Raw genomic sequence first — 18,637 nt, forward strand, 5'->3', positions numbered from 1 at the left:
TCAGTCTTTTCGTGCCAGCTGTAGGAGTCACACTTGTGAATCTCCTCAGCAGTCTATTTTGGTGGATTAGAGTGTCCAGACTTAGAGAAGATCCCTTTGAGGTCTTCCTTCCCACTTTTGATTTATTTCTATTTTATTATTACTTTACAACTGCTAATTGCTCTGTGAATTCTGACATCTTATTTTATTGTTTGTTTGCTTAATACTGCTTTTAAATAGTTACAGGGTTTTTCCCAAAATGTTTTATAACTTGTACTGGGAAAATGAAATCCTCTGGTGTCAGTTGAACACTGAGGGCTTCCTCATGCATGTCAAGTCACAGTTTAATTGCACTTGTTTCTGATGTTTATTTGCTTCATTTTGAAGTTCTTTCCAGAAACTATTGCATTTTCCCCTTTTTTTTTCATTTATATGATATTTACTACTGACGTAACACTGCTACAGTCATTTTTATCGTTGATTTTACTGCAGATTTCTTAATTTGCCTTTTCTGTAGAGATCCTTTCCATTTCTGGCAAGGGGATCTCTAAGTAAATGTTTGTTTATGCTGTTTTACAACATTTCTGTTTGATTTAAGGGCACATATTTGATTTTTATCACTGTTTGGACATGTGGATTTTACTTAGTACTGTTACTCAATGGGACCGGACGGTGTCCCAGGCTGCGTCCTACATGAACTCAAAGATGAACTAACCCTTCACCTAAACACACTTCAAACTCAGCCTCTCCACAGGCTACATGCCCTTAGAGTAGCGCACAGCAACAGTTATTACGCTCCACAAAGGTGGAGCCACAACAGACCCTGGGAACTATCGCCCTATAAGCCTGACTAGCTTGGTCTGAAAGGCTATGGAGTACATCTTCATGGATCTCATTAACAGAGACATTGGGGACCTCCAAACACTGGACCCTACACAGTTTGGCTTTAAGGGCAGATCATGCCTCCTAAACCTGGTGGACTATTTTCAGACAGTTACCGAGACTATAGATGAGGGAAAGGTGGCCCACAAAGCCTACCTAGATCTCGCAAAGGCCTTCGACACCATTCCCCATTCTGGTATTATAGACGAGCTCACCAGCCTAAACATAAACCCCTATGTTACGAGATGGGTTGCCAACTGGCTCACAGACATAACCCACATGATAAGCGTTGCGGGAGCTAGGTCTGACTCTAAACGGGTTACAAGTGGTATTCCCCAGGGCTCAGTCCTAGGACCCCTTCTTTTCGGCATATACTTCTCCAAAGTACAGGCAAACACAGGATTACTATGGCTGACCAAGTTTGCAGACGACTGCAAACTAGGGGCTATAATTGACTCACCGGCTGACACAGACATTCTCCAAAAGGATCTCACTGAGACAGATACCTGGTGTCAAAACCATGACTTCAAGCTAAATGCCAAAATGTGCATAGTCATCCCCTTTGGAAAAAACAAAGTTACCTACAAACTACCACATAAGTGGTGGCCCCCTAAATACGGAAGATGTAATAAGGGATCTGGGGACCCAAGTAGATAGTAATCTCTACTTTGATAATCACATTGCCAAAGTGGTTAGAAAATCCTTCTATATGGCCCACCTAATCACAAAAGGGTTTGCATCCAGATCAAAAGAGGTCATTGTGCCCCTCTATGCATCACTCATCAGACCCATCATAGAGTACAACGCCCCATTTGGGATGTACCTTACAAGACACCTGCAACAGCTGGAAAGACCACAGAAGTACCTCACCAAGAGGATCATGAGCCTCAGACAGATGCCCTATGCAGCTCGACTGAAGAAACTCCAGCCATGTACTTGGTTGCATACCACCTACTCAGAGGTGATCTCTGCCTGACATACAAGGCCATGTCCAACCCAGAATTGATGGGCATGCTCCACCTAAAGAAAACCATATCCCCTCGAGCCACACGCTCTAGGGATCTAAACCTCACCACAACAATAAATAGGACATGCTGGAGGGATAGATTCCTGACCCAGAGACTTCCCATGCTCTGGAACAAGATTCCAGTCTACATTAGGCAAAGATACTCGCTAGCACGCTTCAAGAAAATCCTTGACAAGTGGATGGGAAACAGAAAGTTTACCCTGGGGATCACTTCAATGGCTCTGCTGGACAGAGACACGGGGAACTAATTTAAAGGGGTGGCGAAAGCCAACACATTCTGACTAGGCGTATAAATGCCTTCAGGCAGATAGCTTAGTACCTACCTATGAACCTATACTGTGATGCTTTTCTTTACTACACTGTATAAGTTGTAGAGCACGTCTTAAACTGTAAACATTTTAAACTGTTTTTGCTATATTTTATGTAGTTTATCCCTATTTCCTGTATAGGGACCTAGTTGATATTTTCTGTTATTGCTGCACTTAGTTCTTAATAATGTCATGGTATTATTCAGGCTGTTTTTTTCTCCCTGATTTGATGGATCCTGATACAGCACCCCCATCTGCCAGTCAAATCTGGTTGCACCTAAAAAAAAAAAAAAATGTACCTCAGCCTATGGCTTGTGAATATGTTTTTGCCCTCTGCCGGCCCACAGACCACTTGACCTTTTTCCATTTTACCCTCTGGTGTGAGCCTGTAGCCCTCTATGGTAAGGGGGGGAGGCTCAGATACATCCTTTAAGTCTGTTCCTGTAAGTGGTTCAGGTAGGTGCAGGAGAGGTCTGGGGTAAGAGTCCTCTTACCAGAATATTCTGTCCTCAGATATTTTGCCAAGGGTAGTTCCCAGTAAAAAGAATCGGAAATGTCACCACACTGGAGACAGTCAGGTTACTACCAATATAGGGCTGATGTGGTTTACTTGGCTAAGAGTGTTTTGCAGTCAGCTAGTCTTGGAGACTGTGCTGCTACACAGAATGACTGTGGGTCTGCTTTCTCTAGAGATCAGTCTGTGGCTGTAAGTTTTGATGGGGACTCTAATGCAGAAAATAGTGAGCACTCTTGAGTCCTTCCAGTCTGATTCTTTGGAAGATGAACATGTGCAAAAACCCAAGCAGGTGTTCACCTTTCCATAGATGTTGTCTAGGTTTAGAGATGTATTTGCCTGGAAGCAATCTGAAGCTGTGCCAGAGATAGACAGAGTTTATGATTTTAATGAGGATGATTCCAAATGTTTTGGCTATTATTCATCTGTTAGGGGCCTTAGAAGATGTCTGTAAAATTGCAGGTAAAACCCCTTTGGCTGGCAAACCAGTTCTTACAAAAGGTTATGGGGAAGTTTATTTTGGAATGTACTTAAAGTTTAGATGATTTTGCTGCATCTTTGCCTGTTGAACAGAAGTGTTATTTAAATGAGATTGTTTCTGGTGTGAAAAAGCTTTTGAAACATGCTTTGAGAAATGTCTTCGAAGGTGTGTTACACAATTTCTTGAAATGCAACATCTTCTGTTGTATTGAGAAGGTATGCTTGGTTGCATAACCAGATTTTTATCTGAGGATTTAAAAAAATTGAGATTTTGAATATTCCTTTAAGTTTTGTATTTATTTTCAACCAGTTGGATGAATAGAGGTAAATTGAATGTTTCATATTCCCAGGATCTTCCTAGCAGGACATTCAACTTTATTATGACAGACCAGTCATAATTCCCAGACTAACAAGACGCAGGGTCCCAAGAGGAAATGGCAGGAGAATAATGCTTCCAAACCAATAAAAGAAGGTTCTTTCTTAAAAATGGATCACTCCCCTGATGAAGAATGACTGTGCCAAGACTCTTATATCCCATGCATTCCTCCCCTTTCCCCTTCCCTCAACCCAGCAACCTGGCCACAGATGGTCTTAGACAAATGGATGCTGAGAATAATTTAGAGAGATTACTATTGGTGGTGGACAGGAGGTCCTCCTCCCTTCAGGGGATCCCCCTGCACTTGCCAGTCCAGACATAAATTTTCTCTCTGGGACTCCTTCACATATTGGAACTGTGGGTTATATTACCACAAAAGGAAAAATGCTTTTATTCCAGATTCTGCTTTACCCAAAAAGTAGCTGTCATAAAGACTGGTGTTAGATTTTCTTACCTAAATACCTTTCTGAAAATACCCAAATTCAAAATGCTGATACGGCAGATGATAGTGTCCCTTCTTCTGCACCACTGATTATGGCAATTTCAGATTTGAAAGACGCATATCACATTCCATTTGTTTCCATCTCCAAGAAATATCTGAGATTTGCTTTTTCTGATCCACATTATCAGCTTTTTGCATTACCTTTTGTGCTATCTACTGCAGCTTGAGTATTCACAAAATGCCTGGCTCCAGTAGTTGCTTACTGCAGGTCCAAGGGCATCTACATTTTGTTTTTATTTAGACTACTTGCTGATTTGTGCAGAGTCTTTTTCCAGGTGTTTAGAATCGTTATACAAGATGTTCATCATTTTACACTGCTGCAGTCATTACACTTGGGTTATCCTGCCTTCAGGCGGTCCTGCAGTCGGCCAGAGTTCCAAAGTCTTGGTCCGGCGTCGGTTGCTGTCGCTTCTTCCCTGACGTCAGTGCGCCAGGGGTATATAAGATGCATCCGACACCATTTTCTTCAGTCTTTCCTGCAGTGCGGTGCCCGAAGCAGAAGTAGTTCGCAAATGCCGGTCGGCCGAGTCCTGAGATTTTTCGAAGTCGAATTTCAGATCCGAAGTCTTCAGTAAAGCTAAGTACCCCATTGGGGAAACTTTTTTCTTGCCTCAGACCGATGTCAGAAAAAGTTAATAATTGTATTTCTTGTGAGAAGCAAATACCTCATAAGGACTTCCACTCTTACTGTATTCCATGCCTAGGCCCTGATCACGACATCACTAGTTGTCTGTTTTGTGCTAGATTTAACAAACACACTATAAAAAGATGTTTTGATTCTGCTGTGCACTACTTTGGACAAAGGTTCAATTATACTATGCCGTCGTATCAACCGACGACCGCAATACTGAAAAAACACAAGGACAAGGATAAAGACAGGCATCCGAGGTCCAAAACTGATGACGAAACCTATTCTAGGCCAGTCGCCGGTTCGCCTGTTTTCAGTGAGGCGCTTTTGCAGCCCCTGATACCCGCTGCCTCAGAGCCACAGGCCGCCTCTGACTCCCACGTGGAGGCAACTAGGCCTCTTGAAACTCAAGGTATTGGGCCTTCGGAAACTAATCCCTCAGATGTGTCTGGAGCCGATTAGCAGGCATCGGCTTCTGAGGGTGTTTTCAGACCTTCACAACTTACCATTAAAACAACAGCCAAGACAAAAGTACCATTAAAGACAAAGAAACAAGTACAGCGTTCTCCTGGACAGTCCTCCATGCCTAAGAAACATATGCTTAAAATGGCCGAAGACCTCATTACTCTAATCAGGGGTTCCCATCCCCCTCCTGAGAAAAGGCCTAGGCAGGATACAGACTATAATTCCCTCTGATCAGGTTTCCATTTCCCCTGATTCCTCTTCAGACCAGGGATACTCTCTACCCCCCTATGAGGACTCTGATGCTGAAGAATCTATCCCTTCAGCCTCTCCTCCTGAGGATTATTCTTTTGGGGAAACTTTACATACCATGAGGGAGCATTTCCATTGGGAATGTCAGGATTATTCAGAATCCAAGAAAAGGCTGAGGGATTTCCTCTTATTGCCTCAGCACAGGCCCCTGGCTATTCCGCCTGTGCTAGATATTGTGGATGATGTGTTCTCTGAATCCAGCTTATCTTCTGATTCTTTGCCTCCTGCACCAGCCAAGCCAGACAGGTATTAGAGTCCCAGACTCTCACAAGTTTCTTTATAAAAACCCTTCTGCTGATCCAGAAACTATTTCCCAGGGTCCAAAAGGGGTTAAGGCTTCCATTGCAAAAAATCCAGTACCCTCTGACAGAGATTCCAGAGCTTTGGATAGATGGGGGAAGAAAGTATACACTTCTGCAACTTTAGCAGTAAGAGCTTTAAATTGCCAGTTTCACATGCTTAAGTACCAACAATATTTAATGGCTCAGTTAAAACAGAAAATGCTTGCAATCTCAGAAGCTCCTGATTGTAAAGAAATGCAGGATTTATTGCATGCTGTTGAGCAGGTGGGAAAACGTGCTCTGCAATGTGGTTTTGATTCTTTAGAGGCCTCTTGTAGAGCCGCAGTTACAGGTTCTGTGATTCGAAGACATGCTTGGTTAAAAGAACAGAGTTTACCTGATCATGTTAAGGCAAAATTATTGGACGCTCCTTTACAGCATGATACCTTGTTTGGTGTTAAGGCAGAAGAGGTGTTAAAGAAAATGGAGGATAAAGTTAAATCTATGCAAACAGTCAAGGATTTCTTGCAGGTACAGCCACCTCGATTTAGCAGAAATTGTCCAACAAAGAATTGGTCCTTTCCAGTGTCAGACAGGCCACAGAGAGGCAGATACAAATGCCCAAGAGGCAGTGGGGGCTCCTCAACCCCAAAAGGAGGTGAGGACAAGTCTCATCCTTACAGGAAACAGTCACAATGACTTTCCCCTTCGTACGCCAAGCACTTCCCTTTAGGGGGGAAAACTAGCACTTTTTTTCTCAAAACTGGCAAACAATCACCCAAGACAAATGGGTTCCGAATATTGTGTCTCAAGGTTACAGGTTCCACTTTCATACTTTACCAAGGCTAAAAGGAATGCCAGACCTGCCACAAAATCAGTGGGGAGAGGCACAAAAAAAATTGCGCCCTCATGGACATGAGAGCTATTCAAAAAGTGCCACAACAGGAACAAGGACAAGGATTTTACTCAAGACTCTTCTGGTCCCCAGAGAGGACAAGGCCTGGAGGCCCATACTAGACCTTTCAATTCTAAATACTTACCTGGATATTCCGAAATTCAAAATGTTTACATTACAGCAGCTTCTACCCATGCTGGGCAAGAAAGCTTGGCTTGTTACCCTGGACCTCAAAGAGGCATACCTGCATGTCCCTTCTTTATCAGACAAAATTGCAGAAGATACTTCAGATTCAAAGCTGGTACAATGCACTACCAATTCTCTGCACTTCCCTTTGGCTTACCTACTGTGCCCAGGGTCTTCACAAAGTGCCTGGAACCAGTAGTTGCATTTTGCAGACAAAAAGGAATTCAAATATATCCATACTTGGACGACTGCCTCATTCAAGCAGAGAGAAAGGACATTCTTCTACAGCATCTGGCATTTGTAAAAAGGTTGCTAATTTCTCTAGGGTACACAGTAAACGAAAAAGTCAAAACTAGTGCCCTCACAACAGATTATATTCCTGGGTGCCAGCTTAAATACAATGGCCCAGATGGCTTACCTCACGCCAGACAAACAAGTTCAACTAACTCAATATTTTCAACTACTGGCAAAAAAGTCCCATCTCCCTGCAAGAAAAATTCTGCAGGCCCTGGGATTCATGGCATCCTGCATACTACTAATACCATATGCCAGACTGCATATGAGGAAATTACAATGGTACCTAAAAAGTGTTTGGACTCAACACTCTCACAGTTTAGAAGCAGTAATACCAGTGATTCCCTGCCTACAACAGGAGTTTCGATGGTGGGCACAGGCATGTCACCTAAACAAGGGTCAGCCTTTTACCCTACCCACAGCTAGGCAGACTCTAACAACAGATGCTTCGGATTAAGCCTGGGGAGCACACATGGCAGGAAAATGCATTCAGGCCAAGTGGACCACAAACCAGATGCATCTTCACATCAATCAAAAAGAGATGTTGGCTGTTCAAAATGCCCTAACAGCTTTCAAGGACCTCCTGCATCCAGGACAATTACTATTAAAGACAGACAACACCACAGTAATGTGGTACATAAGCAAGGGGGCACTCATTCTTATCCCCTATGTAGGCAAGCCATGACCTTGTGGAACACAGCTCTAACGTATCAAGTTCACCTGCAAGCACAATTCCTGCCAGGAAAGAAAAATACTCTGGCAGACGATCTAAGCAGAAATATCATGGACCATCACGAATGGAAATTGAATCCACAAATCTTCGGCATGGTAACGCGAAAATGGGGATGCCCAGACATAGATCTTTTTGCCTCCCCACTGAATTACCAATTACAAATATTCTGCACTAGGACTTATCACAAACAAGCATGGAAAGTGGGTGCTCCTTTGTTCAGCTGGAAAAACCTAAAAATGTATGCCTTCCCGCCACTGCCTCTCCTTTCAAAGGTACTCCTAAAAGCCAGACAAGAAAAACCACATATGATCCTGATTGCTCCAGACTGGCCACGCCAGCACTGGTACCCTATCTTAAGGAACTCGGCTCAAGGCCCACCATGGATTTTGACTCAAATTCCACACCTTCTGACTCAACACAACAATCAGATCCTGCACGGTCAGCTCAAAACCCTAAACCTGGCTGCATGGCAGATTCACTAGTCAAACAGGCAACACCTCTCTCTAAAGCTCTTATGGATGTCATTTTGGAGGCCAGGAGGCCTAGCACCAGGAAAGCTTACTCAGAAAAATGGAAGAGATTCTGCTCCTGGAACCAGGCTCAAAGCCTTGACCCTCTTGTTCCAAACATTTCTCAGATTTTACAATACTTAACTGAGATGCCGGACAGAGGCCTATCCTTCTCATCAATTAAGATCCACGCCTCTGCCATTTCAGCACATTACAACACGGATCCTCCATTATTCTCTCATCCCTTGCTAAAGCAGTACCTCAGAGGGGTTGAAAACATAAGACTGCCTCGGAGAACACCAACACCAACTTGGGACTTCAATTTTGTTTTGGAAAAACTAGCCCTGCCACCTTTTGAGCCAGCCAATACAGCCGATCTAAAATTTTTATAATGGAAAACAGCTCTGCTCCTGGCAGTAACTTCAGCATGAAGAGTCTCAGTGCTACAGTTATTAATGGCAGTGGAACCTTTTATAATTTTTCATCAGGACAGGGTTTCTTTAAGGACAAACCCTACCTTTATGCCAAAGGTGGTATCTAGTGTGGCTCTTAACCAAACCATCCATTTGCCAACTTTTTATCCAAAACCCCAGAATAAAGGGGAGAAACTTCTGCATTCTTTGGACATACACAGGCAGCTATGCTTCTACTTGAACAAAACAAAAGCTTTCAGGAAAACTGAGCAACTGTTTGTAGCATATGCTGCAGGATCACAGGGCAAGGCTATCTCAAAGCAGACTATATCCAAATGGATAGGATACTGCATTCGTTACTGCTACACACAGCATGAAAAATCAGTCCCAAATAACATTAGGCCACATTCCACCAGGGCAACAGCCACTTTAGCAGCCTTTCTCAGAGGAGTACCTACCAAGGAAATTTTGGAGGCTGCAACTTGGAGTTCAGTGCACACCTTTACCAAGCATTACCACCTGCCTCTTTAGTCTAAATCCAGAACAGGATTTGCCACTGCAGTTCTGCAGGGCCTCATAGCTAATCCTAACTCTTTGTAGACCAGCCACCCAATCTTAGCTTTGGGATTCTACCCAAGTGTATTGGCTGCAGCAGTGTGACACGATGAACAAAGTACAGTTTTGTACCTACCATAAATGTAGATGTTCGAGTGTTCACACTGCTGCAGTCCAGGTTACCCTCCCTCCATCCCCTCTGAACTAGCTGGACTTACCTATGCCTTTCTATCCTATACAACCTTTGGGGTGTATTTGCTTGTAACTGAAGGTATTGTTTTTATTTCATATGTATATTTTTTATTAGCAGTATGTATTGCCCACCTACTTGGGGGTACCTGACATCTGGGGCAAGAAAAACTGAAGAAAATGGTGTCAGATGCATCTTGTATACCCCTGGCGCACTGACGTCAGGGAAGAAGCAACAGCAACCGACGCTGGACCAAGACTTTGTAACTCTGGCCGACTGTGGTACCGCCTGATGGCAGGATAACCCAAGTGTAATGACTGCACAAGTGTGAACACTCGAACATCTACATTTATGGTAGGTACAAAACTGTACTTTCTTGACTATCCTAGCTCACCTGAACTTCATGTTGAACCAAAAAAAACCCTGTCTCACACCTTCTCAAAAAATTTCTTCATGGGGTGTATGATAGATATAGAAAAAATATTGCTTTTGTACCAGAAGACACTATCCTGGCTTATCAGAACATTGTATTAATTTCTCTTTCAAGAGAGTCCAAGAGAGTTTCTCAAAATTTTAGATATTATGGCATCAGTGATCCTGAAATGGACAGACTCCATTTCAGAAAGATTCAATGATACTTAAAAAAAAATTGTTGGTACAAGCAGCTGCAGCCCTTCGAGTTTCAGGTAACAGTGCTGAGTTTGTGAAATGAGAGTACCAATGTTGGAGGGATCAGATGTCTCTCAATCCAATTCTGCTTTTCTTCCTCCAGACCCTTGGTCGGTCAATCCAGACAATTTCTCAGATTATTTTATGGAGAGCAGTGTCCAGGAGAGTTCTTAGGTAACTATTAGGGTAGCTGCCCTTGCAGGCCATTTTAAGCCTAGCCAGTTTCCCTTCAGAGATGAGAGTCATACTCTGTACCTTGTGTCTTTGAGGTAAATATCTTAACCATTATGTCAATACTCAACCACAGTAGGTTCATAAGTAATTACTATACTTGTAGTTCAGGCGACCATTGAGAAGCCTATCCCAAATTCCCATTTGCCCCTAAGCACACTCTGGTTTAGTGACTTGCCCAGGGTCGCACAGCAGTCAAATGAAGGCTGTGAGAATCAAACCGTGTGCTACAGGAACTACAACTCACAGCCTTAAATCTCTGTACCATCTGCTATAATATATATATATTTTTTGAAGGGTCCTTCAGATGCTACATGCATTAAAAGTTCTTTACAACTTATGGTTTTCAGGTCTCCTTTTAGTGGTCACAGACAACAGCACAGTCATGTACCTGAACAACCAAGGAGGTACAAGGTCATAGCCTCTTTGTCAAATGGCACTGATATCCTGGGAGCTAGCCTTGCATCTTTCTCTGACACTTTACTTCTCCTGCATCCTGTCAGAGCAAACTATAGTGGCAGACAAAGTAGATCCCAGACAGACCCTCAGAAGTGGAAACTCTGGACATAAGTCTTCCAGGATTTGGTCCAGATGTTGGGGGACAACTCAAATAGATCTGTTTGCCTCCTTTCGTAACAGATAGTTGAAAAAATTCTGAGACAGCCTTGCAGCTGTGCTTGAAGGACAGATGCATTCAAAAATCAGCTACAAAAAGTGAGGAAGAAACACTGACTGGGAAAGTTCTGCATCTGTTCAACAAAAAGCAATGTAACCTTCCAACATGAGTTCCAGTAACCTACAGAAAGGCATAGGACAACTGCATACCGGCCTAGTTAAAATAAAACACTGATGGAGTATATCAACACAAACAACAAAAGGTTGGAAGAAATGGCAAAAGCTGTAAACAGATATTCAGATGAGATGATAAAGCTAAAAAAAATCAGAGGTCGAAATGAAGAAAAGGCTGGCTGAATATGAGACTGCTCAGGAAGAGATGTTTCAAAAAATAATAGCATTAGAGGACAGACCATGTAGAGAAAACCTGAGATTTTCAGCTATACCAGAGAAGCTGTAAGGGATGGACTGTATTTATGAAAGCACAAATAAGCAGCTAGACTGGTTTTCCAAAGCAGTTGTTAGTTGTAAGGGCACATTATGTGTATGCTCCAAACATCACCATAAGAAAGCAACCTAGACCTTAATACTAAAAATGCAGTCCTACCAGCAAAAGGAGTTGATTCTGACAAAACTGTGGTAGAAAGACAAAATGCTAAAAGTGGGAAAGTGTTTGTGGAGAATGATTAGTCATTGTACACCGGGCAAAAGAGAAGTAAATTCATTCCACTATTCAGAGAATGCCGAGACGCAGGTGTAAGATTCAAACTGCTATATCCAGCTGTCTTTAAGGTATTCTACCTCAGAGGGACAAAATCATTTTTTGATGAAATGCATGCTAAAGAGGGAATACAACAGTTTATTCAACTAAACGTGAGCTGTGAAACAGGAGGAGATTCTGCTTCTTGTTCCTCTGGTAATAAAGACTACAGAGAGACTGTACCTGTAAAACCTTTACCAGTATTTCAAAGGAAAATGTTGGAGAGATGGAATAGAGCATGAGAGTTGATGAGAAGAATCAAGAGTACGTTGGAAATGAAGCAGAGACAGGATTTGGGCGATGGAGAAGAACAGTAATAAAATCAATAACTTAATATGGGATTACAGTGCAATAATTTTAGTTGTGAAATATGACAGAACAAGAAATTCTGGAAATAATGGACTTTTTCATAATTTGTTTGAATTTGTGGGGGACGCTAAAATATATGCCCTACTTCGTCATTAAAGTTCGGAAAAATGCTTTTGGGAGGGGAAGAGAGGGGAGAAAGCTAGCTGTAAGTAAAGAAAACACTTTCTTTTCATAAAAAACCTCCCACAAAGGTGGAAAAGATGATGTCTGCCAAATTCAATAAAATCCAATGTATTCACAGTCACAGTCACATTATTGGTAAGCGCTTTCATTTGAGACAATAGTGCAAATGAACTTCTTCAAACCTAATTACTACATCATATGATCACAATTTATAGTAAAAAATTAACTAATTAAAAGTTAAATAAACTAGTAAGGAAATATTTAAAGGTAGCTCACCCTGAAAATGGTTATAGAAATAATTATAAAAATTCCAGCACGATAAAACTACATTAATTGTCAAAAAACAGCCTACACATAAAGAACAAGTTTCCATTAAAATATATGTTCACTAACCTCATCTTTAAATATTCACTAACAGCATCATCTTTTTAAAGTTTTTAGTCTAAAAATACACCCGAGGGAACAATTTTCATTCAACCCAGGACATGAGAATGCATTAAGTTTGAGTTGCCAAAGTAACTTTCTCAATTCTAAATTCAAAGACCAAGGGCCTCTTCTAACATATTTTGGAACTTGGTCAATCGCCCTATAATTAAAATGATGACTTGGATTATTAGCAATGTGTTTAGCCAAGGCGTTATTTAAGTTCATCTTATTAATATACTGATGTTCATAAGTATGCAGTTTCAGGTGTCTCGCAGTCTTATCCAGATAGAATGATGTTCAAACCTGGCATTGAGCCAGATATATGACTCCTGTGGAGCTACAATTAAATTTACCATTAATATAATAATGCACACTCCGAATTTCAAAGGAGTCCCCGATATCAGTAAATCTTATAGTGGGAGCAAAGGCCAGATTTCTTCATACCATACTTGGATAAAGTTGAGGCTAGAGGGTTCTCAAGTAAGTTCTTAATAGTACACCCCCTCTTTTAAATTATTCTAGGTTTTAGTCCCACTTTAGTCCTTATAGTCAGATCTTCTGTAACAATAACCCAGTTCTTGATTGTTTTATTTCGTATTTCAAAACTGTCAGAAGAAAAGGCATGGTAAAACTAATGGTAAAGTTGGTAGAACAACTAGTTTGGAGGTTCTCAACTAAGGTGTTTGATCTCACCAATGTATTTGATTGAGGGAGCCATAATCTATTCCTTTGTTTAGAATATGTAGGAAATGGCCCAACATTCTCTTGATCTCGACTTCAATAATTAAACCATCAATAAAGTCTATGGGATAGGCTCCTCTCAAGAACATATTTTTCAGTTTATTACATTCATCCCTAAATTCCTGGTCTAGTGAAGTCATACGAGATGCGCTGACAAGTTATCCCTTAACGACTGCTCATTTTTGATGGAACGGATGGGCACTATCAAAGTGGAGGAAGGTATTAGAATAAGTAGGCTTTCTGAAAATATTTGCTAAATACCTGCCATTAAGTTGGTCCGTAAGTAGAAGAATGTCATGAAATGCAATGGAAAGGTTTTCAAATCGATGTGTGAATTTTAAAAAGTCAGTGATGTTATTTATGTAATCCACAAATTTATTCACTGACTCCAAGTCCCCTTTCCAAATTACAAAGATGTCATCCAGGTATTTAGTATACCAATATATTTGTTCAGAAATAAGCCTATTTTCTAAAATAAATTCTCTTTCCCAGTGTGCCACGATGATATTTGTGGAACTGCCTCCACAGGGGGCCCCATTACTACTCCACTTTTCTGGAGATAAAATTCACTATTAAATAATATAAAATCATTTTTTAACACAATGTCCAATAAACATTCTATCGAATAGATTTCATGGTGTTCTGCTCCCTTCATGACCATAAACTCAGAGACCCACCTAACACACAGATCTTGGGGTATTACTGTATACAGGTCCTTAACGTCTACGGTAAGAAAATTATACTCATCATGGTATTGAAACATATTTAATTCTTCCAGGAACCTCCGTGAGTCACAGCAAATCTGTTTTTTGGAAAGTAAATACTTCTGTAACATGCTGTCAGTAAACTTTGCACAAGCATATGTAATGGATTGCCTCCTGTCAAGAGTAGGCCTGAGGGGTGGGTTGTCAACACATTTATGGATTTTCAGAATGCCGAAAATCACTGGTATAAGAGGGACAATGACATTTAAATAGTTAAACCGGTCAGTATCAATGGTAAACTCAATAAACAGCTCATTAATATGAGCTCTGATTTTTCTATATGATTCATTTAACTCATGCAAGGAAACGTTTTCATAAGCTTCACTGTTTAACAATGTCATCGTCATATTAATGTATTCACCCTCATCCATAAATACCAGCTCACCCCCCTTATCAGAAAATTGTTCCCTAAGGTGTATTCTTAGACTAAAAACTTTAAAAAGATGAAGATGTTTGATTATATTTAAAAGATGGGGTTGCTAGTGAACATGTATTTTAATGGAAACTTGTTATTTGTGTAGATTGCCAGTTATTTTGACAATTAATGTAGTTTTTTCATGCTGGTATTTTTATAATTATTTCTATAACCATTTTCTGGGTGAATTACCTTTACACATTTCCTTACTAGTTTACTTAACTTTTATTTAGGTAATTTTTTTTACTATAAATGGTGATCATGTGATGTGGAAATTTGGTTTGAAGAAGTTTGTTTGCACTATTGTCTCGAACAGAACTGTGATTGTGACTGTGAATAAATTGGATTTTATTGAATTTGTCAGCAATCTTCTTTTCCACCTTTGTGGTTTTGTTTTGGTGGCTTTGTGGTTTTGTGTTCGTATTACTTTCTTTTCGTAATAGTACTGTATTTGTGGTGCATGGTTTTCTTGGAATGCTTTTTTAAGAGTAATTTGGATTGTAAATAAGTGGTGGTGTTTTCCCTTTTCTTCCCTCTTCTTTCTTTTTTTCTTGTACAGCTTTGAGAGATATAGGCAGTGGATTGAAAAAAGGAACCTGGTTAAAAAGGCATGGCAAAGTTAAAATGAATGTGCTTTTTTCATTCTTGCATGGGGGCATAACTGGCTTAATGACATTAGATTGATTAGTTTTAAGAGAGAGCAAGTAAATGACAAAGAATATTGAATATTGCAAGGCTTTTTTTCTAGCAAATGCATGTATATTAAGCAGCAATTCTGCAGCTGGTCTTCATGTCTCCATGGGGACAATCTGATAAAGAGAAACTGAAGACAGTCTGGTGGAAGGGGATTGGCTGAAGAAAAAGAAAAAAAGAGAAACTCTCTAGGACATAATGTTCTCTGAAAACAGAGTTTTTCTCAGCTGTGAGTGCTTTAAAGATAATACAAAACCAGTTTGACTTGAAGTAAAGTTTTCTCAGTTTTTTTAATGCAATTGGGGTAATAATTTAAATAGGTGCTTTTTTTTTCTTTTCAATTTTAAGAAATATAGGCACTGCAATGAAAAACAAAAGAATAAAGGGGGTAGGGAAGGATCTGGTTAAGAGAGTATGACAAAAGACAAATCAGTGTGCTTTTTTCCATGCTTCCATAGGGAAATGACTGGGTTAAGACCCCAGAGATTAACCAGTAACACATTTATTACAAAGCATGTAAATGAAAAAGAATATTGACTATTAAAGGGCTTTTTCTGATAAGCAAGGTACCCTTAGCAGTTTTGTGTCTGGTTTGCATATCAATAGAAGACAATTTGATAAAGAGAAATGACTTGAAGGAAGTGTTTTCTGAAAGCATTCAAGTGTTTTCTCAGCTGGGAGAGCTATAAAGATAGACAAAATCAAATAGCACTTACTAATAGCACATGCTGACCCATGTGTCTTAACATGACTAACCTTTCTTTTTAGTTAATTCTAGCCTGCCTTTGTGGCTATCAACGTAGAACTTTTGTTCTTATTAGGAAGCAAAAGTTTTAATATTTGAAGATATACATAGTTTTGTGTGTTATTATTGAGCTAATAGGTTTTAGGGGGGTTGTTTGTTCTGTTTGAGGGCTTTCAAAAAAGCAAAGTTATGTAAGATGTTGCATATGCACAAATGGATATGACAAGAGACAACTGTATAAAAGACCAACCTGCTGAACAGTATATGCCTGTAACATAAAATGTGGAACTAGACATTTAACAAAAAAGCAATTATACATAAAAGGTGGTAATAATTACTGTATAAGAAAATTATGCTTTCTGTAATGTCTTTAAATCTGAATGGTCTTACAGATATAAAAATGAGAGAGTAGTAAACTGTATTAAAAATGTAGAGTACAAATAGCTGTGCTACAGGTGACACACCTGGAAAGGACTGAATAAGTGAATTTGATAAAGGTTTTCAGGAATGATATTCAGCAGAATGTCTGGGACAAAGGAAAAGAGGAGTACTTGTATTCATTGCAAGAGGAGCTCCAATAGTGATAAAACAGGAGTAACACATATAATATGGAAAATACATAGTACTAAGGGGCTACTGGCTAGGGAGTAGGATTACACTGGCATGCATTTACATTCCACCTAAAACTGCTGTAATGGCACTTAAGAAAATTGTGGGAGAAATAATCAGCTTTCAACAAGGAACATTACTTATAGGTGGAGACTGGAATTTGGTTTGCAACAGTGAAGATGTGTCTGGGGGCCTGGAATGGAAAATATAACAAAGGAGGGTAGATTTTTGAAGAAATTTATGAAAATGTTTGGCATGAAAGATGTGAAATCAGTACTAGGAGTTCTGAGTGAATTTACATATTATTCACCAAGATACAAAAATTGTGGTAGGCTAGATAGATTTTATATCTCACAGGAACATGTGCATTTAATTGAAGGTCTCGAAACTCACCCTATAACTATTTCAGATCCTGTGCAATAATAACTAAAATAAAAACACAATGTAATGAAATAAAAATGAGACATGCTTTCCCATCTCTCCATTGAAAAGAGAGGAATTTAAGGAATGGGTTTTGGAATGAATTCAGGAGCTACTAGAGAAGATAGAATTTTCTTTTGAAAATATAGCCAGAGAGTGGGATAAAATTAAAGTGGAGTTTAAAACTAGTTGGAAATAAATGGATGGGAGATATAGTTAAGAAGTAACTATAATTATTTAGAGGGGCTGACAAATGTTAATGTATTGCAAAATAGGGGGAATCTCTGAGAACAAGAAAAGGAGCAACTGCAGAATGCTAAACAGAAAATAAGGGATTACCTCGATAGTATGCAAGAGTTTAGAAAGATTGCTATTAAGCAATTGGTTTTGATAATAATTCTAGAGCAAGAAAACTTTTAGCACAATGACTCAGGCAACAGAAAGTGGGAAGGCCTGTCGCCAAGCTTAGGGAGCATATAACAAGGAAGATAGCAAGAGATCCTGTAGCAGTATTAGAAATATTTTGGAAATTTTATGAAAGTTTGTATAAAGCAGGGAAATATGGAAATCAAGAAAAGGTAAAAATGTAAATGTTTATGGAAGAATTAAATCTGCCAATGTTAGAGGCAGATGAGGCTGTTACTAACAAGATAGGAAGAGATAAGATGGCTATGTATAACCAATCTACTGGAAATCCCCAGGAATAGATGGTATTCCTGTGGAAGTTTGGAAATTAGGAGGGAAAAACTGAAAGATCTGAAAGGTTTTGTTTAACAGTATTTTAGGAGGAAGAGAAGTACCAGTATCCTGGAAGAATGTGGTTGTAATGGTAATTCCTAAAGAGGGTGAAGATCCATCAGATCCAGCTTCATACAGGCCCATTTCAATACTAAATCATGATTATAAAATGTTAATGACTAAAAGCAATGGCAAATGTGATACCAGAATTGATAGATATGGATCAATGGTTTTGTGGAGATGAGGCAAACATTTGACAGTATTAACAGAACATTGATGATCCAGAGGGAAGCAGAATGTAAGAAAATACTGCTTTTATTGGTGGGTCTTGATGCAGAGAAAGCATTTGACAGACTAGACTGGGACTTCATGAGCAGAGCAATGGAAGCATTTGCTTTCCCTGATACAATTATAAAGTTGATTAGGAGTATATATGAGGGATCAGAGGCAAAACGTAAAGTGGGTGGGGTCCTCTCTGATAACTTCTGCTTGAGTAGAGGAACGAGACAGGGTTGTCCACTCCCCCCTTTGTTGTTTGCATTATATTTAGAACCATTGGCAAAGAAAATAAGGGACTCAGAATTTTGAGGATGTAATTGGTATGGTACTCAGGAAAAGCTTGCTGTATTTGCAAATGATATTTTATATATGACAAAACCAGAAAAGGATATTAGTGTTGTGGAATATTTTAGTTTCAAATCTTCTCAGGATACAACATTAATGAAGCTAAAAGCAAAGGCAATAGCAGTTAGTTATGTATAGACACGCACACACACACACTGGTCCAACAATA

General features: G+C 39.8%; 1 protein-coding gene across 3 annotated transcripts in view; it reads left to right on the forward strand.

The window, feature by feature from the left end:
* Positions 1–18,637, forward strand: part of INTS1 (integrator complex subunit 1) — a 2,399,836-nt gene that overhangs the window by 435,540 nt on the left and 1,945,659 nt on the right. The window lies entirely within an intron of this gene.

The sequence above is a fragment of the Protopterus annectens genome, chromosome 12.part0 (genome assembly GCF_019279795.1).
Source record: "Protopterus annectens isolate FY-2018-M chromosome 12.part0, PAN1.0, whole genome shotgun sequence".
Classification (NCBI taxonomy): Eukaryota; Metazoa; Chordata; order Ceratodontiformes; family Protopteridae; genus Protopterus; species Protopterus annectens.